General features: G+C 51.3%; 1 protein-coding gene across 5 annotated transcripts in view; it reads right to left on the reverse strand.

Moving 5' to 3' along the window:
- Positions 1-23,824, reverse strand: part of ARHGEF18 (Rho/Rac guanine nucleotide exchange factor 18) — an 80,938-nt gene that overhangs the window by 27,598 nt on the left and 29,516 nt on the right. The window contains exon 1 of one of the 5 annotated variants that reach the window (XM_059159851.1): positions 5,356-5,376. The exons of the other annotated variants lie outside the window; for them this stretch is intronic. The gene's annotated coding sequence lies outside the window, so the exon portion shown is untranslated. Of the gene's footprint in view, positions 1-5,355; positions 5,377-23,824 lie in introns of those variants that run through there. 5 annotated transcript variants of the gene reach the window in all.

Below are 23,824 nucleotides of genomic sequence, written 5' to 3' on the forward strand. Positions count from 1 at the left end.
AAAAAAATAAAAGGATGAAGAGGGGGGCGCCTGGGTGGCTCAGTCGGTTGGGCGTCTGCCTTTGGCTCAGGTCATGATCTCCGGGTCCTCGGACTGAGCCCTGCATCAGGCTCCCTGCTCAGTGGGGAACCTGCTTCCCCCTCTGCGCAACCCCCCCTCCATCATGGTTGCTCACTGTCTCTCCAGTGCTCTTCTCTCAAGGGAATAAATAAATCTTAAAAAATAAAAATACAGAAAGGATGGGGGGAGGGGTAACTGCAAGCTGCCCATCTGACAAAGGACCAGCACGCAGAATATACAACAGGCTCTCAAACCTCCGTAATAAAAACACAAATAACCCATTTCGAAAATGAGCAAAAAAGATGAAGATGCATTTCCCCAAAAAAAGCCTACAGATGGTAAAAAAGCACGGGGAAGGAGCTCCACTTATGAGCTGTGAGGGAGATGCAAAGAAAGCCACCCCCAGAAGGCACTACCAGCAGGGCTGAGAGAGGCGAGTGTACAGCCCACGAGGGTGTGGAGGAGTTGGGTCGCTCCCACGCTGGCCAGCGGGAAGGGAACAGCCACCAGCCTGCAGAGCAGCGGGCGGTTCGCAGAGAAAACACAGAAAGGGCACCCGTGTATATTCATTTCAGCGCACAGAACATATGGCCAGACAGAAACCTGGCCGTGACCGCCTGTGGCAGCTTACTCAGGAATAGCCCCTAAGTGGAAACCCCCCAGACTGTCCTGCGGGGCAAGCAGCCCAACAAATCGTGGTCTGTCCAGACCACGGAATCCTACCCTGCCACGAAAAGGAACTTTCGATAACATGCAACAACCAGGGTGGACCCCCCCCCTCGGGGGGGGTGTCCAGGCGCTGTCATGAGAGAAAATACCCAATACTGAAGGACACTGGATGTTTCATTTATGTCACCTCCTTCAAATGACAGGGTAGTGGACACGGAAAGGGATTAGTGGCTGCTGGTGATGGTGAAGGGGACGGGCAGGGGTGGATCTTCATGGTGCCAAAATGGCCCCCCGCCTGCCTCCGAAACAGAGGCGGTCACAGGAGTCTGCACGCGTGACCAAACGGCACAGAACTAGACACACTCACTGCCCGATGCAATTTTCTGTTCTGATAACCTACAGAGTTACTCAGAAAGGAACTACTGGGGAAGCTGGGTGAAGGGCACATGTGAGCTTTGCAATGGACTCTGAGTCTGTCATGATTTCAAAAAGGAAAATTCGGAAATAAACAAAAGCACTAGCCCCCCAGCCACCAACAAAAAAACCAGAGAGAACACTCATGACCAAGGTCTTGGTCAGCGTGAGCTGCCATAACAAAGTACCCAAACCAGCGGGGCTGGAACAACACACGTTACTTTCTCACATTTCTGGAGGCTGGGGAGTCCAAGATCAAGGTGCGGATGGCCTCGGTCCTGGGGGAGGGCTCTCTCTCTCTGGCTTGCAGCCAGCCAGCCCAGGTCTCCCTGTGTGCTCAAGAGGTGGAGAGAGCAAGAGCGAGCTCTCTGCGTCTCCTCTTACAAGGGCACTAACCTCCTCATGGGGGCCCCACTCTCATGAGCTCCTCTAAACCTAATTACCTCCTGAAGTCCCCATGTCCAAATACCATCACACTGGGGGCAAGGGCTTCAACATGGGCAGCTGTATGTGTGTGTGGTGGGGGGCACAGGTCAGCCCAGAGCACCCTACAACGAATAAAACCATGTTTCCTAACAATGTTTGTCCCCTCGAAGTACCTCATATCAGTGGAATGAATCGCACAGTATGTGCCTTTCTGCGCCTGGCTTATTTCACTTAGCAAGATGTTTTCAAGGTCCTTTCCTGTTATGGATGGAATGTTTATGTTGGTGTCTCCCCAAAACTTGTATGTTGGGGCCCTAACCCCCAGAGTGGCTGTCTTTGGAGATGGGGTGTCCAAGGAAGTCATTAAGGTTAAATGAGAACGTCAGGTGAGGCTCTGATCTGGATAGGATCAGGGTCCTTATCTTAGAAGAGACACCAGCAGGGTGTCTGGGGGTGCTCAGTGGGTTAAGCATCTGCTTTCTGCTCAGGTTATGATCTCAGGGTCCTGGATTGAGCCCCGTGTTGAGCTCCCTGCTCAATGGAGAGTCTGCTTTTTTCTCTCTCTCTCTAATAAATAAAATAAAATATTAAAAAAGAGAGAGAGAGAGACACCAGAGAGCTCAGATGCCTCCCTCCTCCCACGCTACCCTTCTGCATAAAGAGAGCAGCTCTCACCAGCCAAATTTGCTGGCACCCTGAATTTGAACTGCGGCCACCAGAATGTGAGAAACAAATTTCTGTTCTTTACATAACCCAGCACTTTCAAAGAGAAGGGTCAGAGAAATGTGCTTAGAAGGGCAGGAAGGAAGGTAAAAGGAGAGAGAAAGGAACACACAGCTAACCCTGGTTTCTCAGGGCTTAGCACATGGCAGACGCTGACCGCAAAACGGCACAAATCAAAGCCGCCAAATCAAAAAAGTTCACCTAAGCCATGAAGACAGGTCAAGGTGAGCCTGTCTGAGCCTCTATGTGGCAGCTCTGGGCAGCCAGGGAGGACAGAAGTGACAGAAGGTGGCGGGAAGGCAAAGTGATGATGGTTCGCAAAAGGACAAAGGAAATTCATCTTAAAAACTCATTGTTAGGGGCGCCTAGGTGGCTCAGTGAGTTAAGCCTCTGCCTTCGGCTCGGGTCATGATCTCAGGGTCCTGGGATGGAGTCCCGCATCAGGCTCTCTGCTCAGCAGGGAGCCTGCTTCCTCCTCTCTCTCTCTCTGCCTGCCTGTCTGCCTACTTGTGATCTCTCTCTGTCAAATAAATAAAATCTTTAAAAAAACAAAACAAAACAAAAACAAAACAAAACAAAAAACACAACTCATTGTTAGGGCGCGTGGGTGGCTCAGTTGTTAAGCATCTGCCATGGGCTCGGGTCATGATCTCAGGGTCCTGGGATTGAGCCCCACATCGGGTTCTCTGTCAGTGGGGAGCCTGCTTCCCCCTCTCTTTCTCTACCTGCCTCTCTGCCTACTTGTGATCTCTGTCAAATAAATAAATAAAATCTTCAAAAAAAACCCCAAACCTCATTGTTAGGGTGCCTGGGTGGCTCAATTGTTAAGCGTCTCCCTTCGGCTCAGGTCATGATCCCAGGGTCCAGGGATCGAGCCCCACGTTGGGCTCCCTGCTCAGCGGGAAGCCTGCTTCTCCCTCTCCCACTCCCCCTGCTTGTATTCCCTCTCTCACTGTCTCTTTCTCTGTCAAACAAATAAGTAAAATCTTGGGGGGGGGAAAAAGGCTTATGAGCTGTGAACACAGGAAACAGGCCATGAATCGGGGTTTCCCATTACCTTGAACAAAGACAGACTAAACTCAGAGCTGTGCTTTGTGGCCCAAGTGCGGAGCAGAGAGAGAGGTGTTTATGGCCATTATAGCGAACAGGTGGCTTGTCCTGGGTGGCTCTGGGCCCAGCGTGGAGATGGAGTATGTACCAGCCCCTGGGCTATCAGCAGGCGCTGGCTGAAACCCACATGGCATCCCAGTGACTTTGAGGGAGACATAAAAGCCGGAGGAGTACAGGTTGGGTGCCTTTAAAACTTACGGGCCATTCGTATCTGAGTTTGGTCACAGCCCTATCTCAGGTAGAAGGAGGATCTCTAGTGTTGATGCCAATGGGCTCTGTCCTCAGTCTGCCTGACATGGGAGCACAGATGGCTTGTTATCAAGGTCACGTGGAACAGAGGAGATCCTTCAAATTAGGTTTGGAAATAAAGGCAGGGAGATGAGTTGACCCAACACGAACTTGATGGGCTGCCATGAAGGAAATGTCAAGAGAATCAGCAAAGATGGGTGGGGTTGGGGGGGTCCTCTAGGTGAAATCATCTAGAGGGTTGCTGGGTGCCTGCTGCAGGCTCAGCAAACCAGCAGTGGGCCGCGTGCAGAGCTGGGTTATCTTAGACCTCGTCAATATCAGTGTGATGACAAGAGTCTGGACGGCCAAGCTACTGGCCAGCCAAGCCTGCCCTGGGGTTTATCTCAGGCTGAGGCCAAGTTCAGTGAGTAGATGTGACATTGTGACACCGGCCGGGATGGCACCTAGAAAGCTGTATTCTTATCAGTACCCTAGGGAGTCAGTGCAGGTGAGCTGAGGAGCCCACGTGGGCCAAAGGCAGGCCATGTGGCACAGGCCCAGAGGGTAGCTAGGACAACCAAGGGATCGTGGCCATGACACGAGGGGAAGAGTGTCAGAATGGGGACGCTGGCCAGGGAAAAGGAACCCAAGGATGGTCCTCTCGGAGGGCTGGCCTGCTGGCAGGCTTGGAAAAGTCTCTCTCCTCTGAGGCTCACAGCAGTGAGCTTAGTACACGTGAGGAATTTCTATTAAGAAAGAATAAAAGAGCAACCACCCTGTATTTCACAAACCACAAAGAACCACTACTCCTGTTTTAGCACATTCCATTCCCATTCTTATTTCTATTAATTCCATTTATGCGGAACTGGCTGCTAATAATCAGCCACTTTTAACCTAGGAAAATTCACACGGTTGGACTGGACCTAATGCGCGGGTGAGCTTCCACTGAAAATACAAATTGTGCATCTCGCATTTCTGCTTAAGCTTTAGTAATGTAAAATATATTTCAGGAACCTTTTACAATTTCTTTCCTACAGAAACCTCTTGCAGTGGTTGTGAAACTGCTTACTAAACGGGGATATTCCTCCAACAGCATGTTCCCAGGATGCTACTGATGGTTATAATAAAACCAACAGGGAGCTGCCTGGGTTGCTCAGTGGTTTAAGCTGCTGCCTTTGGCTCAGGTCATGATCCCAGGGTCCTGGGATTGAGCCCCGCATGGGGGGAAGGAAGCAGGAAGCCTGCTTTCTTTCCCCTCTCTCTCTGCCTACTTGTGATCTCTGCTTGTCAAATAAATAAATAAATAAATAAATAAATAAATAAAATCTTAAAAACAACAACAACAACAAAAAACAACAAACACACCAGTGGAACTGGAGGGTATTATGCTAAGCGAAATTAGTCAGTCAGAGAAAGAAACCATTATGATCTCACTCATATGTGGAATTTAAGAAAGAAAACAGATGAACATAGGGGAAGGGACGGGAAAATAAAATAAGATGAAAACAGAGAAGCCAACCGTAAGAGACTCCTAACTCCAGGAAACACTGAGGGTTGCTGGGCACTGAGGGCACTTGTAAAGAGCACTGGCTGCCATACGCAACCGGCGAATCACTTAATTCTACCCCTGAAACTAATACTAATGTCAAGTAACCTGAACGTAAATTTTAAAAAGAAAGGAAGGAAGGAAGGGAGTAATTCCCAGCGGACAGAGGGGCGACATACCCCATCTGCACTGGATACTTTCTCGGGGTAAGTCTGTATGTGTAGCTGCGTCCCCTGCCCTCCGTCTCCTCAGTCCCTCTGCTCTCACGGCAGTGCGGACCGTCCGCGTTCCCGTCCAGCCGAAGCTTCCTGAGAGCAGGCCAGCGTCTGTCTGGTCAAGCCCTGTATCTGCAGCTTCCTGGAGCCTGCTGGCTTGCACTCTGCAAGTGGGGCGGAGGGTGAGGAACACATGTTCCACAGATTTCTTCTGGGCGTGCCTGGTGCCCTGGAACACAAGCCCCGCCCCCCCACCAGGGAACTAGGTCCAGAGGCCCACTTTCCAGGAGAGGTGCCCTCCCCTCGCTGTAAAATTCTCTCCCTTCTCGCTGAAGCCCCTCCCCGTGCTCTTCTGGAGCCTCCCTCATCTTCACAGGACCTTCCCTCCATGCTCCGGCTCCTGGGGTGTGGTACCCTCGGTCCAGCCTTCTCCTGCACCCCCACGGCCACTGCATCACTGGCCGACACTGGCCCTATTTTCTGTCTACTTCACAGGGCGTGGGCCCGTTCCCTGATCAGTCAGCCCAAGCTGCAGTCTCCCTGGGGGGCTACCGAGCCCCTCCGCTTCCCGCCCCGCCCCCCGCCCTGCTGCCCGAGGGTCTCACCACATACCTGTGGGCATCCCACAGCTTTGGCTCCGACTCCCTGGCCTGGTCATGCCCCATTTGCACTCTGCACCCCAACCATGCTGACGTGCAGCTCTGGGTGCCTTGGCTGAGGCACCCCTTTGCCTGGCGAGCTTTGGGGCCCGGCCAGAGTCCCTCTGGGTCGCCTTCCCTCTTTCCCAGCCCCCACAGCCTAGGCCTTCCTGTGCCCTTTACCTCTGTGCACACAACCCGTCACGGCTGTTATCACACTGCCTCATGCCTCATGGAACCCTGACCTCTTGGAGGGCAAGGGTCAGATGTCAGTCATATCGGGATGTCAACATTGCTTTGATCTATGTGCCGGGCCAGCCTGCTCCCAGCTCGGGTCCACAGACCCCGTCCCCGCCAGGTGGGGAGGGCACCCACAGGCGAGGCCTACTAGTTCACTTTCGGGGCAACCTGCTGTCTTCAGGGCTATTATCTCTGGTGGGATTTTTAAAAAATGCTCCACCGAACAGGCTATGTGGCCCCTGGATGCTGCTGGAAGGTGCGGGAAGGACATGGTCAGGAAGTGAGCGATTGTCAGTCCCCGTGGCTCACGCTCTCATGAACTCTGCCCCTTGAACTTTATGTTCCTCTTCACCCTCAAATATGCCAGCAGCTGACCTTTCCCAGCCCACCCTTCTCGAGTCTCCAGGGGATTCTTGCTACCCTAGCTGACATCACGAGGACAGGCCTCCTCTTCTGCCCAGTGCCCAGAGCATCCCTGTCCTCGGGAACTGCGCATGTGTGCCTGTCCCTGGCCCCAGCCTGTGGGCTTGTAGCCTCTAGCTTGTCAAGGGAAACTTGGGGAAGGGGCCATTGGTGTTCTCATCTCTAACCCGCAAGAGCAGGACCTGAGCTCCTCCAGCCTCCTCCAGCCCCAGAACTCTCTGAGCTGCCTTCCTCTGAGATCCAGAAGGCTCTTCAGATCCAACACTGCGAGGTGACCCACGATAAGAAAGTTGTGCTAGCAAACTAAGAAAAACCGCAGGGTCCGTTGTGAGAAACCCCAGGTCTCCACAGAAACTATTTGGCGCTGCTTCTCCTTCTGGAATGTCTAAGACTCAGGGGTGCTTTGTGGTACAACACACGTGTGTTGTTACCGGGAATACAGACGAAAGACCTTAATCCTGGCAGAAGTGGCCCATGCTGTTCTAGCGCTCTCTCGAGCAGCCGACCTCGCCTCTGCGACACACGCAGAACAGCAGCACTCTGATTTTGCACAAGAAGGAAAACTAGGCCAAGATGGGCCAGGCGGGCAGAGAGCCAGGTCTCAGTACCCAGATGATCAGACCAGACGTCCGGTAAGAACCTGCTATACTGCCTGGGGGTCAATCTTCAGCATTCTTAATAAACCTGAACTTCAAAGGGCTTTTTTTTTTTTTTTTTTTTGCGGGGGGCACCAGCTTATTTTATTTACTCTTTTGATAAATAAAGCATTTCTTCAAAGTCATGTCTAATACCAAGATGGTATTTCTCTAAGTTGTTGTGTTTAATAAAGATAAGAACTAACGAAGGCAAGCGGCTACAGTGAGTCATCGCAGGGGAAGAAAAGAAGGGAACAAAAGAGAACATTCTTGGGCGTAAATCCAGCCCAAGCCCGGTGGCACGTTCCAGTCCCGAAGTACAGAACGTGGGACCAACTCTCGGCCTGCAGAGATTCCCTCCTGGCTGACGAGGGGCGGTCCTCACCAAACACTGACAAAGGCATGGGAGAAAACATCCCCCAAGTCCCTGCTACCTGGATGTGATCCCTCTTAATTAACAATAGAAAAAAGTGAACTTCAATGTAAAAAAAAAAAAGGAAAAATTAAAACTGAAACGAATCAATATTCTTTCTGCCATTCACGGGAATCTCTTTGTACCTTGATCTGTATCTGCATAGGTGTTCATGTTCTTCTTCTTTTTTTTTTTTTTTTAATTTTATTTATTTACTTGAGAGAGAGAGAGTGCGCGCGCATAGCCTCAAGCTTGAATTGCAGTGGCAGGGGGCAAGAGGGAGAGGCAGGCTCTCCGCTGAGCAAGGGGCCTGATGTGGGGCTCGATCCCAGCACCCTGAGATAGTGACCGGAGCTGAAGGCAGACGTTTAACCGGCTAAGTCACCCAGGCGCCCTGGGAGTTCACGTTCATTAACCATGGTGGTGGACATATGCAAGTTTCCCACACTCGCACGGCTCTGGTGTCTGTAAGTTCCACTTTCATCGCTTCTCTGAATTACTTCTCTGTTGTCAGACATTGACTTATTCCAATTTCAGACCCGAGTCTCACAGAGACGGCGCTCCGGAGGCAAAGGTTAGCCATGTTTTACGATTTGGATTGGTTATCACCAAACTGCTTTTCCCAAGGACTGCACCACCCAGGACATCTGTGCAGGGCAATACGGATAAGACAAAAAGTCCTGGAAGGCGACACGATAGAGGACTGTAGCTGTAGACACAGTAGCTGTGTGGGATCATAGCTCTTTCCCCTCATGGCTCTAGTTCCCAAATTTTCTGCGACGCTGGTATGACTTTTATAATTAAAAACAAAAAGGTTGGGCACCTGGGTGGCTCAGTGGGTTAAGCCTCTGCCTTTGGCTCAGGTCACAGTCTCAGGGTTCTGGGATGGAGCCCCGCATCGGGCTCTCTGCTCAGCGGGGAGTCTGCTTCCCCCTCTTTCTCTGCCTGCCTCTCTGCCTACTTGTGATCTCTCTCTCTGTCAAATAAGTAAATAAATAAATAAATTCCAAAAAAAGGTCCGCATGAGGAGGAAGCTGAGTGCAGGGCCTGTCTGCAGCAACTTTTTGCATAATCTCCTTAGAACTCTTCCATAAATCTAAAATTATTTCAAAATACAAGTTTGGGAAAAAGCTTAAAGCAGATGGTGACAATTTCTGACGCCTCTGCAAATCAGCACTGTGCTGGGTTTTGCAGAGTCACATTAGAGAAGATCCACGACCTCAGTTTCTACCCCCAAGTGTGGAGGTACAAAATCAGGGACATTCTGGGACATGACTGCTCTCTTCCGAAACATAGGTTCTGGGGTCAGGAAGAGCAGGGGTCTGAATCCTGACTGTCACCTGCTTCTGTTACCTCTGTGATCTTGGCTCATTACTTAGTCCCCCCAACACTGTTTCACTGTCTGTGCAGAACAGTACATGGTACCTACCTCACAGGGATATGGGGAGAATTCAGGGAGGAAATAAATCTACCCCCAGGAGTAGGAATGGGGCAAGGGGCTAACTGGTGGCTTCCTCATGACTGCCCCTGATATCCACGCACCTCACTAAAGAAAAACTGACAACATTTTCCTGAACACAGACAAGACTGTGGGATGGGGTTCAATACTGGACTACACGAGACCCTAGAACACTGGGAAGTGGGGAAACTGGGGCTTAGCTCCTCCCGTGGAGCCCTGAGCTGTCCAGGTGGTCACAGCTTCTAAAAGGGTTAGGTTTCCCCCAAAATAATACTGATAAAAAGTTTGCGAATTGGTTTAGAAAACATAAAACACTTCTTTCTATGGGAATAATGGTGTGTGAGTAAGGCAGATCTCCAGCCCTGAGGAACCCAGATGATCAAGAAGGTGACACGTTAGCAAACAATTATGAGATTTCTAGTACTGGAAGTTAGGAGTGTCCCACAGGGGAAGATGAGTCATTCTTCCTGGTGGAGGGGAGGAGGAAGGTTATAGGGTCACCTGCACTGGGTCTTGAAGGATGAGTAGGAGGTGGTTAGGAGAAAAGGAGGAAAGGGGAAGGCAAGGCTATTCCAGGGGAGGGCGGTGGGGGTCCGTGTGGAGTCGGCAGGCAGGGGGCATGGGAGTGGGGAGGGGAAGAGTGTGGCCAGAGATGAAGATCAAAAGGCAGGCTGGGCTAGAGCGTTGGTGCACCGCGGTCAGGTGTTTGGGGATGGGGAACCACGGAGGATTTCAAGTGAAGGACAAGCAGGATTGGACCCACGTTCTTAGACCAGATGGTGATGGCAGGGGTGAGCAAAGAAAGAAGGCAGAGGAATGATGATCAAGGGAGGGATCCAGTCGGGTGGGTAGGTGTGCGCGCCGGTGACAATGTCCTGAATGCAGGCAGGGAGGGTGGGGTGGCTGCAGAACACTGGGAAGACTGAGACATGTGGTTTGGGTCACTGGGTGGCACCCTCAGGGGCCGGGACTGGAAGAAGCCAGGGAGAGGGAGCCGTGGCAAGAAGAACACGGAAGCTCTCACTGTGGACACTATTAGTCCGAAACGGCCCCAGGACGCTAGTGCGGAAGTTCTGAAGGTCGCTGAAAATACAGGGTAACAGTGGAACCTGGGACTATCTACTTAGGGCCAATCCATGTGTAGAAACAGCCGCAACAGTCAAGGAAAATAAGATGAGAGTAGCTGAAGACAGCGATTCTGAAGAATGATATTTAGTAAAAACAGGATTTTGCAGGTACATTCTTTTTTTTTTTTTTTTTTTTAAAGATTGTATTTATTTTAGAGATGGGGGAGGCGTAGAGGGAGAGGAAAAGAGAATCTTTTTGTTTTTCAAAGATTTTTAAAATTTATTTGACAGAGATCACAAGTAGGCAGAGAGGCAGGCAGAGAGAGAGAGAGAGAGAGAGAGAGGAGTTAGCAGGCTCCCTGCCGAGCAGAGAGCCCGATGCGGAACTCGATCTCAGAACCCCGAGATCATGACCTGAGCTGAAGGCAGAGGCTTAACCCACTGAGCCACCCAGGTGCCCCGGGAAGAGAGAATCTTAAGCAGATTCCCTGCTGAGCGCGGAGCCGGATGTGGGGCTTGATCCCATGACCCCAAGACCATGGCCTGAGCTGAAATCAAGAGTCAGATGCTTGGGGCACCTAGGCAACTCAGTTGGCTGAGTGTCTGCCTTTGGCTCAGCTCATGGTCCCAGGGTCCTGGGATCGAGCCCCAAGTCGGGCTCCCTGCTCAACCGGGGAGTCTGCTTCTCCCCATTCCCCACCATCCCACTCATGCTCTCTCTCTCTCTCTCTCTCAAATGAATAAAATCTTAAAGAGAGAGAATGAATCAGACACTTAACCAGCTGAGCCAAACAGGTGCCCTGAACAGGTACATTCTGAAGCAACTTTCATTGAACCTGTCCACCTGCAACTGGGGCCTCTTCTCTCTCCGGGTGCACCACACAAGACGAGGCCAATGAGGTGGCCAGGATGCTCCGTGACCGACCGCCGGCAAACATTTGCTTAACCAGAGCCACTTCTAGTAGACTTCAGAGCTGTGCGTGTTACAGATACATTCCTTAATAAAATGTTACTTAAACTCTTGAACCACCAATGCAAGAGAGCTCGTGTTTCTACAACTCACAAGCAAGTCACTTAAAAACAAGCAAACCAAAGTACCATCTGATTAGAAGGTGATCTGAACACCGCCCACCCGCCCAGATAAGGGCTAACCAACCACATTCGTGCAGAAGTGTCAACATTCAGAAGGCTTCCCATTTCCTTGAAATTCTCGTTCAAAGCAAAGTAGAGTGGAAAGTCTATGCTATAGGTCTGGCTTGTTTATTTTAAAAAGACTTTAGTTTTAAGCAATCTCTATACCCAACATGAGGCCTGAGCCTACAACCCTGAGATCAAAAGTGGGCGCTCTGCTGAGCCAGCCAGGCGCCCCTCTCCAGGTCTGCTTTAAAGCAAGAAAGATGATGGGGATGGATATCCGTTCGCAGAGGAAAGGCCGCTGGATAGCAAAAGATTGACAAACACAAGTACATTTATCTACTTTAAGTTAAATAAAGTAGTTAAGGCTTATTAATCTTAAAAAATAACTGCTTTTTTCGGTCCATTGATCACCTCTAAGTGTACACAGGCTGCAACTAGGGCCCGGGGCTCGGCTCAGGGGCTCAGTCCTTCTGCACACTGCCATGTGGGCAGGCTGGAGGCTGAAGAGCCTGTCCCCGAGAAAAGGGCCCTGCCCAGACTTCCCGTGCGACTCGTTCGCACCCTACTCGAACCTATGCTCCAGCTGGCTGGTCCAGAGCCGGTAGACAAGCGCTCCCTGGAATAACGAATCCAGTGAAAAAAGCTTTGGCACATGGTGAACTGGAGAAGCCTGGGGCACAGGAGTCTGAGGCCAAAGGCAGGCTCTGGTTAAGGCCAAGGGTGTGCTCCCAAGACAGGCTGGGGACGGGCCATTTCCTTTCCTAGGGATGCGACGCCACGGGTTGGGGTAAAGTTGCATGGGGGGGGGGCGGGGACAACCAGGGACACATAGGGGTTAGAGGAAAGACACACCCTTAGCGCAGACGTGCAGGGCAAGGGGAGCCAGGAAGCCCAGCGTGGGAGGGCTCTCAGTCACTAGTGCTGGCAAAGACCCCGAGGAAACCAGTTTTGGGGGAAAATGCAAAAGAACTCTGAATCTCCTCCCCACAGCGCACGGTCTCCATCTCCTCTCCTCACGCCCCGGAACCCACGGGATCAGATGGCTGTTCCCTCCCTGCCTCGTGTCCCACCATCTCTCCCGCCACACAGGGGGCGCTCAGGATTTGTGACAGGGCTCCCAAGGCTCTGTCAACATGGATCTGGTAAAGGCTGAGCCCCTGCTTCCAGGGAATTCAGGTCCTAGAAGGCTCTGCTCGTATTTTTGTCAGCCCATCAATACCCAACCTTGTGTTCCCTATGTTTTGGTTGGAAGAGACCTTATTTCATCTACGTTGTTGCATCATAAACACCGAACACAGCCAACAACTCTCTAACTCGTGTCTGCAAGAAGTTGGTCTGATTCACCTGTTTCTTCCACAAGGCTCATTACAGCCTTCTTGGGCCTGGGGACACTAGACAGCACTTTGGCCCAGTGCACAGGAGCCATTTTCCAACAGCAAAATCGCCAACAAAAAGCACAAGAATAAACAAAGCGTGGCAATTTAAATACACTGGAAAAAGGACACTTGTTTATGGAAAGAGCTGGACAGAGGCTGTATGGGAATCAGCGCCTTGGGCAACTCCAATATCTTGCCTCTCTGTGTGTTGTCCAAGCCCCAAGAAAGCCCTGGGGGTACTGATTTGGGAGTAATGGATAAATCATCGCCAGTGGGTGAATTCGTAAATACGGAAGCCACAGACAGTGAACTCTATTTGTGTCCTTAGAGAGGACGCTCCACACACGTGGGGATCTCTGTCATTCAACCTTGGCACAAGGCCTGGGGCGGGGAGGGTGCTCCATAAATATTTGCTGCAGGAAGGGACAAAGGGAGACCGGGTCTGGGGTAGGTCAGGGGAGAAATGAGGAGAAACGAAGGGAGCAGAACAGCAGGACGGAGGGAACGCCTTGTGCGTGAAGGGACTGTCTCAGGCCTTTGCGATCTTTGCAGTTTACACTTTATCCTCGAAACTGCAGTCACGGACAAGTTTATACACGGGGTCTTCGATCATATTTGCCTCCAGAAGTAGAGGCTGTGGCTGGGGTGGGGGGGGGGGGGACCTGCAAGGGGATGCTGGCGGATGCAGGGAGATGGGCGAGGAGGGTGTGCGGACCCGATGCAGGTGCCCTGGGGAGGGCAGAGCCGGGGGAGGTGGCAAGTCTGACTTCCGTGCGGGTTTATCCAAGCTGCCCCTGAGGACTCCAGTGACAGCAGGTGGACACTGGAACATGGCGCTCTGCAGAGAGACACGACCACAGCGAGACAGGACCAAGAGAGGGAAATCTGCTGAAGACCAGAAGGCTGGGAGTGGGCGTGGTTCCAGGGCGAGCGATCCCAGGATCCCGGGATGGAACCGGATGAGACCTGGAATTAACCAGTCTTAGGGTCCTGGCTTTGTTGCGAGTTTTCCGGGTACCAGAACAACCTAATTTTTTTTTTAAAGATTTTATTTATTTATTTGACAGATAGAGATCACAAGTAGACAGAAAGGCAGGCAGAGAGAGAGGAGGAAGCAGGTTCCCCGCTGAGCAGAGGGCCCGATGGGGGGCTCAATCCCAGGACCCTGGGATCATGACCTGAGCAGAAGGCAGAAGCTTTAACCCACTGAGCCACCCAGGCGCCCCCAGAACAACCTAATTTAGTTGCAGCAGTTCCTCTGGGGGTAGGACTGGGGAGAAGGTAGGAGTGCTGTGTCACAAACACTGCTCAAACTGGTATTATCTTTAACTGGAATCTCTGAGCTGTTTCTCCAGGTTGTCATTCGGTCCTGATTCTGGAGGAGCTTATTTGGACTGGTGGTTCTCAACCAGGGGGCATTCTGTGCCCCGGGGAACATGCGGCATTGTCTGCAAATATTCTGGACTGTTATGATGGCGGGGGAGCTCCTGGCACTGTGTGAGTCAGCCCCAGGGATGCTGCTCAACATCCCGTGAGCACAGGAGGGCCCCCCCCATAGAGACTCCCCTGGCCCCCAACGTCCAGGGTGCCAGACTGAGAAGCGATGACTCAGAGGCAGGCCCGGAGACGGACAGGCTCTCCTTCCTCACGTTACCTCGCTGCCTTCAACCAGTTCTTTCAGGTGCTGAGATTTCTGCGCCCTGACTCCGTGACACTGGGAGGAAGGCCACCCCTCTAGCTGCGATCCCCAGCTTTGATAACTGAACTTTCTACATCTTTCATCTTTCTAAATTACAGAGCAAACAGCCAGTCAGGACAGAGCAGAGGATGGAACCCAGGGGCGGTGTCCCCCTCAGTTGACTCTGGGACACTAATTAACACCCTTCAGGAACTTTCATCCAACTAGTTATGAGCCTGGCTAAAGGATGATTAGCCCAGGATTATCGTAACACCTCTGTGCGCTTCTCATCCCACCCCAAGAATGTCACGGGGGCCTGGATCAGGTGCCCCCCCCACTTCCACACCTTCCACCTCCTCTCACCAGTCTGCTGGGTGGGTCGCTGTCGCTAGAAGAGGACACCAGGCTCACGGGTCACGACTGCTTCCTAATGGTTCACACTGGCTCTCGGGCTCATGACTGCTGATGCTTCTTAAAACGTGCTCTCTTGGGGTGCCTGGGTAGCTCAGTGGGTTAAGCCTCTGCCTTCAGCTCAGGACATGATCTCGGGATCCTGCGATCCAGTCCCGCATCAGGCTCTCTGCTCAGCAGGGAGCCTGCCCCCCCCCCACTCTCTGCCTGCCTCTCTGCCTACTTGTGATCTCTGTCTTTCAAATAAATAAATAAAAATCTAAAAAAAAAAAATGCCCACTCTTCAGTGGAAGGAGTAGGCTGGTCTGTGGTTGGGAGGCCACGCCACGCCACGCCAGTTCTGCTTCCTGCCTGGGACTGGGACCCCCACCACCTCTGTCAAAGGTTGTAGGCACGTAACACTTGCTTTCAGTTCTTGGCAAAACCCTATGGCGTCAGAGGCGACCAGTAGAGAGAACCCTTGAAGAAAACAAACTACCCGAGACAAAAGTGGACAGAGGACTTGAAAAGACATGACTCAAAGCAGATACAGAGGCGTTCAACAGCCACACGAGAAGACAGATGGTCAACAGCACCATCATTAGGGAAATACAACCCAGAACCACAGCGAGAAGCCACTTCACACCCACGGCGATGTTATCATTTTTAAAAATGGGGAATGACCAGTGTTGATGAGGATGTGGAGAAACTGGAACCCTCAGGGACTGCTGGTAGGAAGGGAAAATGGTGCGGCTGCTGTGGACAAGCTTGGCGGCTCCTCAAACAGTCGGACAGAACTGCAAGTGTCAGCCATCCCACTTCTGGGTGTAGATGCGAAAGAATGAAAGGCAGACACTCAGATCCTTGCACACCCGTGTTCACAGCATTACTATTCACAGTGGCCACAGGGTGCCCACACCGCACGTGTCCCTCAACGGGGAAACGGATAAACACAATGGGACCCATCCATACGACAGACTATGACTGAGCCTGAAAAAGGAAGACCTTTCTGCCACCGGCTCCAACACGGGTGAGTCTTGGGGACACTGTGTTCGATGAAATAAGCCAGACGCAAGAGCGCAAACACGGTCAGGTTCTGCTTCTGTGAGGTCCCTAGAGGAGTCCCATCAAGAGGGACAGGAAGGAGACTGCAGGTGCCACGGGCAGGGAACGGAAGCCAGTGTCCCATGTGGGCGGGGTCTCTGTTTGGGGAAGACAAACATGTTCTGGAGAGGGGTAGAAGGAACAGTACCCCAACAAGGAGACACTTCCGCTGCTGAACAAGACACTGAAAAATGGTTAACGTGTTTTCTGTTTGTTTGGTCTTTAAAGATATAACTAGTCCTGCAGGGGACCTGAATTTCAGAGCGGCTGCCGCTCGGCCATCATGGAGTTGGATTTTCTCCCAGGAACCTGGCCTTCCCCAAGACAGAAGGGAAACATAAGGCACCACTTAAGAACTTCTGTCCGCTTTCACTGTTGGCCTTTCTCGGCATGACTGGACCCACTAGGCTCATCAGGAGACTGGCTAGTACCAGACTGGTACCCAGGGAACTGTGCAGGGCTCCCCCATGGTCTGGAAGGGGGTCCTGCCGCTGCGTTTTCGCGCCCTCTCCTCCAAGCGCCCTTAGCGATTAACGAGGATGGTCAGTGGAAATATGGGAACAAAAACCTGCTCCATCGGGTGTTTCAACTCATTCTGATGAACAAGTTCAACCAGTTCACAGGGGCCAGCCAGGTGCAGGTGGCTCTGGAACATTCTACCGAGACAGAACCAGTAACAACCACTCCTAAAGGATGACATCAACACCAGTAGAAATGACCTTTTCAGTGTGGGGTCGATGAGGGGCGAAGCTGGTCAGAGGGACAGAGAAGCGAGCTCAGGGCCGGAGGGGGACTGCTAAAATAAGAGAAACTTGGTGTTCCCCTTCGTTACTTACAGATCAGAGAAAGCCTGCAGAGCTAAGGATGGGGAGCGGATGCCCTGCACTGCCTGGACCTGTCCCATGAATCACCCGCTCCCCTTTGCTCAAGTTCACATGACTTCTGGTGTCAGGAAGGAAGTACCTTTAGCATCAGCCATCGGCAGTTCCAACCCTGAAAAACCTATGCCATGTGAATATTCCCTACGCCATGCCTTGTGGCCGGGGTACAAGGCCAGATGCCGATCTGTAGGGGTCCCATCAAGACAATGCCAGCCACTCCCCTGGGCCTCGCCAGGAAGGGCCGCCCTGCTTTCCTCCTTGGTGTTTTAAAACACTTATGTTAGGGCGCCCGGGTGGCTCAGTGGGTTAAGCCGCTGCCTTCGGCTCAGGTCGTGATCCCAGGATCCTGGGATCCAGTCCTGCATCGGGCTCTCTGTTTCGGCAGGGAGCCTGCTTCCCCGCTCCCCCACCCCGCCTGCCTCTCTGCCTACTTATGCTATCTGTCAAATAAATAAATAAAATCTTAAAAAACAACAACAAAAAACACTTATGTTAATTCAAGGGACCGTACCGAAATCAAAATGATGCAGCTGAAAAACGTTTTAATGAAAACAAGTGATTTTGAAAAGATTAATTCAGGTGTCACTACTGCACATCTGAAATCTTCCAGAAAACCCCAACTGGCCTTATTATTGCTATTATGTATTTTTAAGCCTTAGTTATTTATTCCAGAGGAAGATACAGAGAGAGCATGTGAGCTGGTGGGGAGGGCTCAGCCATGGGGATGGGGGTGGTGATGTGTGGCGCAAGGCTCGATCCCAGGACCTGGAGATTATGACCCGAGGCAAAGGCAAACATCCAACCATCTGAGCCACCCAGGCACCCCTACATAAACCTTTTATTTGGAAAATAAAGAGCAAATGTTAGCAGAGGTGGCTATGAGGAGGGCAGAGGAAATCAAACACTTAGCAGCGTCCAGTGGGTTTCCCCTTCACCAAATAAAAAGCATTCTGTTAAACGTAGAAGGCAAGGAAGAAAAACATGCACACGTGATGCCAGAAAAAACCTGTCTGCTCTCAGTGACCTGCGCAATTATTCAAGGACACTGCATTTCTGTAAAAAAGACAACTGAAAAGGTGGCGGGGTGTCGAGGCTCAGAAGGACCCTCCGTAAGGGGTTCCCAGTGCTGATGCACATCTTAGAGGATGCCCTGTCCCCTTCACCCGCGTCCCTCACCAAATTTACAACATCGGAGTCACAGCCCTAGACACAGAATGCTAAAAACCACGAGTCTTCTGCAGCCGTGGGCAAGCTCCAGCCTGAGGGCCAGCCACCTATTTTTGTCAATAAAGTTTTATTGGAACACAGCCACGCCCACTTGCTTCCCTGTTGTCTGGCACTGCTTTGGGGAGTAGCCACGGCAGAGGCTGTGAGGTCTGCAAAGTCTGAAATATTTACTGTGGGGCTCTTCACAGGAGAAGTCTGCTGATTCCTGGTCTACCTTCTCTGCTTGGTTCATTCTGGAAGGGAGGGCCTGTTCCAACAACCAGAATGCACCCAGCGGGGCTCATGTGGCGCGAGAAGCTCCCATTTTTAATCCCCGACACATGGAAGGCAATGGAATAAAGGAAGCAGTGGAGTGGATTAACTGTGCGAAGTCATTACTGAATTCCAGAGCCCTGAGACAATCTATGCTGGTAGAAACAGGTACCCAGTTGCTTTCTGAGCATCTCAAGATCCCGTCACTACTAAGGACACCAGCTACAACAGTTAACGCAAGTCGGCAACCAGCTCCTATATTAGGAAAATTCCAAAACCTTGCAAAGACCTTCATTAGTATTCCTTCTAGTCCTGCAAAGGTGTGAGTGTGAATATATTTTAATCTATTTCACGTCTCAAGGTCAGGAAGAAAGCAGTTTCGTGTACTTATGTAAGCTAGGTGCCAGGCCAAGCAGATGGAACTATTTTTGCTTCTCTAAATTGATAAAACTTTTGTATTTGATGAAGGTGGTCTTTGAACGCATGAGGGAAAGGAACAGATTATATAAAGACAAGCAAACAAGCAAACATTCAGTGTATGGTAGCACCAGGCACCTCTTAATACCATATGGCAAATGGTATTCTCAGAGGAACCAGATTTAGAAGCTTTTCAGGCAAGAAACTAGTTCTTAAGTTCTCCTCTGCTTTCCTCTCCTCACTTGCTGGGTTCCCAAGCATGAGCTGAAGTCCAATGCTTCATTTCACTTTAAATAATGTGAAAATTACTATGTCTGTAAGGAATCTAAGAAATGAAGACTATCAGCTTGTCCACTTGTTCTCCCTTACGAGTCACTAGAAATAGGAGGCTTCTGCGGTTGGGTGAATACGGTGCCCTCAGAATTCACGGAATTCTACAAAATTCTACGGAATGTGGCCTCATTCAGAAAAAGGGTCTTTGCAGATACCATTAACTCAGGGATCTCAAGATGACATCGTCCTGGATTAAGGGTGATCCAGTGACTGGCATCTTTACAAGGCCAAGAGGGAGCTCTGGATGCAGAGAGACACAGACACAGAGACAAACAGAGAGAGAAAAGTCAAGTGAATACAGAGGCAGAGACCTGCGTAATGCAGCCACAAGCCAAGGACCCAACGCCTCGGGCAGCCTTCCAGGATCCTTCCCTAGAGCCTTTGGAGGGAGTGCAGTGTTACGGATACCTCGATTTCGGACTTTTAGCCTCCAGAATGGTGAGAGAATGAATTTGTTATTTTAAGTTACTTGGGATGGTAGCGATTTGTTACAGCAGTCCTAAGAAACTAGTACGCTTCTCAGAAGTCCAAGCTATTAATTGTACTGCCAAATGCTCCCTCTTTTGCTAAACGTTCTTCCTAAGGCATGGTGCACTGGGATCCCAAGGCACTGTTCTGACACTGAGGACGGTGACCCCTTCGCGAGTTGGGGAAAACAGTTTCCCGCAAAATAAAATAGGACAGAAAATGCCAGAGACGATCTTGAGTGAGGAAGATGAGTATTCTTATTCTTTGCTGAAACTCTGGATCCGATTGTATGTGTATGTATGTGCTTACAAGATCACAATGTCATAAAATGTTGGTTTTCCTCATGGTCATGGTCAAAACCAAACACACTGTAGAGTCGCAGAAGCCCCTATCTTTTGGCCCATCAACAAGGGGAACCTTCTTGACCAATGGAAAGCTACCCCAGTTTGGAACATCTTCAGGGGGAAAGCACAATCATGGCTGCTGGAGGCTTGGGAACAGGATATGGGGAGTGACTGCTCATGGCTACTTGGTTTCCTTTTGGGGTGAAGAGAATGGGGTGAGGAGTACATATAAATATATTAAAAGCCACTGAATCATACACATTCAAGTGGTGAATGTTATGGTATGTGAATTGTAATAGCCCCATTTTTAAAAAAAGCAGCAGCAGAATGCCAAGTTGTGGACAGCAGGGAAACTGGAAGGCCTTCCCCTCTGATCAGGGCTTTTGGGACATTCTAGAAGAGGGAGAAACACCAAAAGGAAGGTTTTAGCTTCCTGCCTGTAAGCCGGGTGGAGCTAATGACAAACTTAAAAGCACTAATTTACAAGATGTGACTTATAATTAATCTTCAGACTTTGGGAGCAACCCACAGTGGTGGTGCTTCATTTTTTAACAATTTCTTTTTATCGACTTGTACATATACTCCGCATCTTGTTAACAAAGTTATATTTTTCAGATTAAAAAAGAAAAAAAAAAGAGCTAAGTTGTATTCATTGTGGCAACTCGGGTCCCTGGTCCCCGGTGCTGAAGGAACGGATGGACACACCCAGACACTGCGGAGCCCTTCACAAGTAACCACAACCCTATGAAACAAGGAATGCTATTAGACTGGTAATTTTAGAGCCAGGAAACTGAGGATCCAAGGGCCTAAGTAGCTTTTGTGGTACCACAGAAGCAGGCCTGAGCTCCCTGCTACCATCTTTCTGCTCACGGTGCTCCCCTGTGCGCATGTGTCTAGAGAAGGGGCAATGGGAGTGGCCCGGCTGGAGGCACACAGAACCCTGAGTGAGGCCAGCGTGGAGTTCTAGAAACTTCCACAGGAGAAGGAAATGCTGGAGAGGGTAGGGGGCAGGGCAGGTCCTGAGTCAAATGAGAATTTGAGCCTTGGAGCACTGGAGCTGGAAAGTGGGTGTGGGCATTCCCAACTGGCTGCTGTCACAGATTTCCACAAACAGTGGCTGAAAACAACACTGAGGCTATTCTCCAGTGGGGCTGGAGGGCATGAGCGGGGTCGGGAGGGCTGCCATCTCCTGGAGGCTCTAGGGGAGAACACGTTTCCCCTCTGTTTCCAGCTGCTAGTGGCACCCGCCCTCCTGGGCTTCCCGCCCCTCCCTCCATCTCCTACGCTGACCTCTGACCTCTGACCTCGGCTTCCGCCATCACACCTCCTTCCTGGACCCGGACCCTCCCACCTCCCTCTCACAAGGACCCTCTGGATGACACTGGGTTCACCCGGATAATCCAGGCTCACCTGCCATCTCCCGAAACCTCAATCACATCTGCAAAGTCCCCTTTGCCATAGAAAGTCACATGTTTGCGAGTCTTGGGGGTTAGGATGCGAGCATCTCTGCAGGCCACTGTCCTGCCCACCACACCAGTTATGATGTTTTCGTCACGTCTGTGTGGTGGGAGAGGCGGTGGGCCAGAAGTCATGGCACAGAGGAGAGACACAGATGGCGCTCCCTCCAGGCTCCCAGTCCCGGGATGGGGGACGGGGAGGGGGGTGGCTGATGGCCGCTGCGAGCGGACAGGAGAGCCCTGCAACTGCAAGGGCTTACGGGAGTCTGACTCCCAAGGCGCCGCCTCTCGTTACATAAGCACATTAACCAGATCATGGCTCTACCATCAGAGTCACTCTGTTTTCTCTTCCGATGGGCTTCGCATCACTTCGCGGCCAGGTCCTCTGCCTCTCTCCCTCGTACCTCCACCCCCCGCGGGCGACTGCTAGCCTGCCCAGCCTCCACTCCATCCCTGAGCACTCCAACCTCAGGGCCCCCGAGGGTCTATGAAGGGCTACTTTTACTGCTTAGACCCTGGAAGCCTTGGGATGGGGTGGATGTGGCTGGGGGTGGGATGGTGGCTCAGGGTTAGAGACCCTGATTGCAGGGCAGGGAACACAGCTTCCCCCTCTCCAGGGCAAGATAAACTCAAGGGAGGTCCAAACTGGTCACACTGCAGCACCTACATGCCTCAGGCCAGCCTTGCTGCGTAAGAAGAGTCCTGCTAGCCCATGACCTCGGGGCCCATCACCTACCTGGTCGCCTACACCTCACTTTCTCCCACAATGCCATCGAAGCCCTGACACACCCCCCTTTGCACAGATGAAAGTCTGGCCTCTTCCCACACGGTCCCTGTTTAGGCCCAGGTCATTTCTCAAAGAACTTCCCTGTCTCCAGCCTCTGCCTTTTCCAAGCTGACCTCCACCCACTGATGGCTAGGGCCATAAAGTCCTCCGCGGTGCACGTCAGCCTGTAAGATACCCAACTCAGTGCTCCCTGGCTCCCACTCGTGCTGGAGAGGTGCTCCCTGTTTCTTCCGGATTTTCTTATCATTTCCCCTTGAATTTCTAGCTTCCTAGTTTCAAACCACTTCTTGCGATTCTGTCCCATGCCCATAACCATTTCCATTGTGCTTCTAGTTCTCAGCCTGTGTTCTGTCTGCCTCTCTCTGTCTCTTTTAAAAAAGATTTTATTTATTTATTTGACAGAGATCACAAGTAGGCAGAGAGGCAGGCAGAGAGAGAGAGAGGGATGTAGGCTCCCCGCTGAGCAGAGAGCCTGATGCGGGGCTCGATCCGAGGACCCTGAGATCATGACCCGAGCCAAAGGCAGAGGCTTTAATCCACTGAGCCACCCAGGCGCTCCTGTCTGCCTCTCTTACGCAACAGCTTTACGGACCTGGAATTCACATACATACTACTCACCCTTTTACAGAGTTATGAGTCGATGGCTTTTAGTGTGTCCAGGGTTGTGCATCGACCACCACAATTTTAGAACATTTTCATCACCCCTGAAAGCAACCTTGCATCCCTTGGCTGTTACTCCCTGGTCCCCTCTTTCCAGACCAAACAACTGCTAATCTATTTTTTTTTGGTCTCCACAGATCGGCCTGTTCTGGATACTTCACATAAATGGAATCAGAAGATCCACAGCCTTTTGGGACTGGCTTCTTGCACATAGCGCGACGTTTTCAAGGCTCACCCGTGTTGTAACAGGTATCAGAATGTCACGCCTTGTCACTGCTGAATGCTACTGTACGGCTGCGGCACGTTTCACTTTTCCCGTTCATCTGATGGGACACTTGGGTTGTTTTCACTTCATGGCTACTACGAATAACATTCCTGGGAACACCTGTGTGCCAGTTTCTGTACGGATCTATATTCATCCCTCTTGGGCATCTACCTAGAAATGGGATTTCTAGATCATACGGTAACTCTGTGTTTAACTTCTCCAGGAACTGCCAGACTGCTGCCCCCTCATACAGCCCCTCCGGCGGTATATGGGGGGGGGGGGTCCTCAGTCCTACAGTGGCTGCCCCCTCATACAGCCCCTCCGGCGGTATATGGGGGGGGGGTCCTCAGTCCTACAGTGGCTGCCCCCTCATACAGCCCCTCCGGCGGTATATGGGAGGGGGTCCTCAGTCCTACAGTGGCTGCCCCCTCATACAGCCCCTCCGGCGGTATATGGGGGGGGTCCTCAGTCCTACAGTGGCTGCCCCCTCATACAGCCCCTCCGGCGGTATATGGGGGGGGTCCTCAGTTTTTCCATCTTCCCATCTCTCTTTAAATTCTTTGATTAGGAGCCTCCAAGTGGACACTGCAGATCACAGGGGCCACCAATCACCATATCCTGGTGTTATCCTGCTTCCTATGCCCACAGATGCTGGTTTTTGACTCTACATTATGTCTGGTCAGTCACCATCCATTTCAGTATTGTGTGGGGCTGGGGAGCTACTGTGGATGGCTTCACCACATACTATTCTTCCTCAAGTCAATTTCGCTCTGCCAAAGTAAT

Source organism: Mustela lutreola, chromosome 2 (genome assembly GCF_030435805.1).
Source record: "Mustela lutreola isolate mMusLut2 chromosome 2, mMusLut2.pri, whole genome shotgun sequence".
In the NCBI taxonomy this organism is placed as follows: domain Eukaryota; kingdom Metazoa; phylum Chordata; class Mammalia; order Carnivora; family Mustelidae; genus Mustela; species Mustela lutreola.